This window comes from Anolis carolinensis, chromosome 4 (assembly GCF_035594765.1).
Source record: "Anolis carolinensis isolate JA03-04 chromosome 4, rAnoCar3.1.pri, whole genome shotgun sequence".
Taxonomy (NCBI): Eukaryota; Metazoa; Chordata; class Lepidosauria; order Squamata; family Dactyloidae; genus Anolis; species Anolis carolinensis.
In genome coordinates, this window is record NC_085844.1 from 146107939 (window position 1) to 146111929 (window position 3991).

Genomic DNA, 3991 nt, shown 5'->3' on the forward strand with positions numbered 1-3991 from the left:
TCAGGGGGCGGCACACGTGAGAGCGAAAGCCCCGCCCCGAAGAACGCCGCGCGGGAGCCAATGGCCGCCCGCCGACGTTCCCCGCCGACGCCCCATTGGGGGGAGCGGCACGTGAAGCGAGGGAGAGAACACGTTGAGAGGGGGCGGGCCTTGCGTCTCCATGGAGTCCTCCTCGGCTCACAACCAAAACGCTCAGAGCGTATGGCTTTCTAAGCGTTGAAAATACAACTCCCGTCATCCTCCACCGTCAGTTTTGCTGGCAGGGACAGTTGGGAGTTGAAGTCCGGAAGCATCTCGCTGCCCCTCCTTGGAGCAGAAGTTCTTGTGATGATGATGATGATGTTTTATTGAGTTGTTGTGAGTTTTCCGGGCTGTATAGCCATGTTCCTGAAGCATTCTCTCCTGACTTTTCGACCATATCTATGGCAGGCATCCTCAGAGGTTGTGAGGTCTGTTGGAAGCTGAGCAAGTGGGGTTTATATAGCCTTGAAATGTCCAGGGTGGGAGAAAGAACTCTTGTCTGACTGAGGCAAGTGTGAATGTTGCAGTTGGCCACCTTGATTAGTATTGAATAGCCTGACAGCTTCAAAGCCTGACTGTTTCCTGCTGGTGGGGGTCCTTTGTTGGGAGGTGTTAACTGGCTCTGATCAAGAGCAGGGCCTCTCCAGATGTTGGCCCCATTTTAGGAGGCAACCCCTGGCAGTGAGACCAGGGAGATGCCTGTTGGCAGATCAGCCTGAGCTGCCCATTTTAAGCGAGTCCCTGCTTTGGCGAGCATACAGAATACAGGCCCAGTTGAAATTAGCCAGCAAGCAAGGAGCGAAGATGATTTTCAGCCAAGGAAGATTTTATTATCTGCAGATAAGATGCTAGCTAGTGATTCATTCACAAAGTAGATAGCATACAGAATACAGTTTCATAACCCCTTTTATACACAAGCTGGCAGGCTGCAGCCAAGCCTCTAAGTATGACCAGTCACAGAGAGGGGCTTGGCTCACTGGCCAGCATGGGCTGGGACAAGGGATGAGTCAGCGTCCATAAATGAGGTTCCTCTTACTGAACAAGAAAAATAACAAAGTGATTGAGGGCATCTCTGGCCCTACCCAAGAATGCTATTATCTTATGAGATGAACATGGCATGGCCCATTAATAGGGCTGGGCTGGCGATTCCAGACCCCAGAGAAACAAAACATCATATTTTAATACAATCATGCAAAAATGACAGACGATGGGTTTTGGCTGTAGAAATGCTGATTCCTTCCGATGCAAGTGGTCCTGTTCATCAAAGGCACAGGGTGGTGAAATTGGTTCTTCCCCAAGGGCAGGGAGAGGTCATTGCCCTGCCCTAGTAAGTTATTGTGTTACAATGTCCAGATGAAGTAAAAAAAAAAAGTGAAACTGGGAACTTGATGAAGAAGTTCCCAGCTTAGTTTCTTTTCCCCAGGCCATACAATTGTGTGGGATGTAACACATCATTGGGTTCAGGAACAAGGTTTCCCTCAAAGGGAAAGAATGGGGATCTCAGGAGCATAAAACGTTAGGTTAACGTAACATATAGGAAAAATAGAAACACAAAGGAAAACATGGAGTGTTTGGGCCAAATTATATACATGAGAGACATAGTTTTCCAAAGTACCTCTAACAAGCCAGGCTTCCCAGAGGAAAAGGAGGAAGGAAGGCAGGCAGAGTGGAAGAAAAGGAGGAAAGGAAAAAAAGAATGAGGAGGAAGAAAAAGGGGAGGGAGGAAAGAAAGGAAGGAAAAGAGAGATGAAGGAAAAGAGGGAGGAAAGGAGAAAGAAAAGAAGGGAAGGAGGAAGAAAGGAAGGAAAGGAGGGGGAAGGAGGAAGAAAACAGAGAAAAAAGGAGACTTCAGTGCGTGGGGACCTGGGCCGGGTAAACTAGACATCCCAAGGACCCAGGGCTGGTTTTCTCATGCAACACAGATGATCTAAACCAGGAGTCCCCAAGCTAAGGCCCATGAGCCGGATGCGACCCTCCAAGGGCATTTACCTGGCCTTACCCTCAGTTTTAGACTTAGGCTCTCCCAACGTCTGAAATAATTTGAAAGCACACAACAACAACAATCCTAATTAACTTGACTATCTCATTGGCCAGAAGTAGATCCACACTTCCCATTGAAATCCTGATAGGTTTATGTTGGTTAAAATTGTTTTTATTTTTAAATATTGTATTGTTGGGTTGTTGTGTGTTTTCCGGGCTGTATGGCCATGTTCCAGAAACAGTCTCTCCTGACGTTTCGCCCACATCTCCTCCCTCCCGCAGGAGAAAATGCTTCTGGAACATGGCCATACAGCCTGGAAAACACACAACAACCCTGTGATCCTGGCCATCAAAGCCTTCGACAACATATTGTATTGTTCTTTCATTGTTGTTGTTTTTATTGCACTACAAATAAGACATATGTAGTGTGCATAGGAATTTGTTCATATTTTTTTTCAAATGATAATTCAGCCCCTCAACAGTCTGAAGGACTGTGGACCAGCCCTCTGCTTAAAAGGTTTGAGGACTCCTGATCTAAACCTCCGAGGCGAGGTGGTTCGTAGAAGGAGATACATTCAGACAGGTAAGCTAGGCTGGAACCATTTAGGGCTTTATAGGCTAAAGCCAGCACTTTGAATTACCGTATACACTCGAGTATAAGCCGACCCGAATATAAGCCAAGGCACCTAATTTTACCACAAAAAACTGGGATAACTTATTGACTCGAGTATAAGCTGAGGGTGGGAAATGCAGCAGCTACGGGTAAATTTCAAAATAAAAATAGATGCCAATAAAATTTTATTAATCGAGGCATCAGTAGGTTAAATGTTTTTGAATATTTACCGTATTTCAAAGAAAAACAATAAACTAGCTCTATAAGTGGAAAAGTAGGGGCAACAAAAACTATATGGTATCAACAATAACATAATAATAATAATAATAATAATAATAATAATAATAATAATAATAATAACAACAACAACAACTTCATTTGGATCCAATCCTTTCTTCCCATGGAGACTCAGGCTGGCTTCCAACATTGTAACAGGCAAACATTCAATGCTTATGTAAACAATGCAGAGCTAGATATAGATCTATAATTATAGATACTAATTTCACATATGCATTTCCCCCTGAAACGTTTGCATATCCCCTTTGTGTGTGTGTGTGTGTGCATTTCCCCTACAATATTTGCAAGCCCTATATAGAGGTAGGTAAGAATATATTAATATCTATCCAGACATCTCTCTTTATATAGATATTTGCAAAGACTTGCAAACATATGAGGGTAAATTCATATATAAAATTAATGTATATGTTTGGCTACAGATACACAGGTACATGGATCTATATGTATAAAGGATTTGCAAAGACCTGCAAACATATGAGGGGAAATTCGTGTATAAAAATAATGTATATAGATAGATACACATATAAGGTACATAGAGATGGCAAAAGCTTGCAAGGGGTTAATGCCTATATATCTGTAGGAGAATTTAACAAATATTTCAGTGGAAAATGCTTTCATAAGATTAATGAATATATATTTTTCTTCTTCCTGACTTGCAAGTGTGTCTTTTTCTTTTCAAAACATTCCTTTGATTAAGAGCGAGGGAGGCTTTGCAAAAGAAAACACACTGATAAGGGAGAAGAGAGAAATAGATCACATATTGCAAGCAATAGCCTTCAGGCTCTGTTGCTGGCCTTGACTTTGACCCAATTATAAGTCTGGGGAGGCTTTTTCAGCTCATAAATAAGGGCTGAAAAACTCGGCTTATCTTTGAGTATATACTGTATGTTCGGTAGTAGACTGGCAGCCAGTGGACCTGGCGTAACGGGGATTGTGTGCTCCCTGAACTTCACTCCAGTTAGAAACCTGACTGCCGCTCGTTGGACTACTTGAAGCTTCTGAACAGTCTTCAGAGGCAACCCCGTGTAGAATGCATTGCAGTAGTCTACTTGAGACATAACAAGAACGTGGAGTACCGTG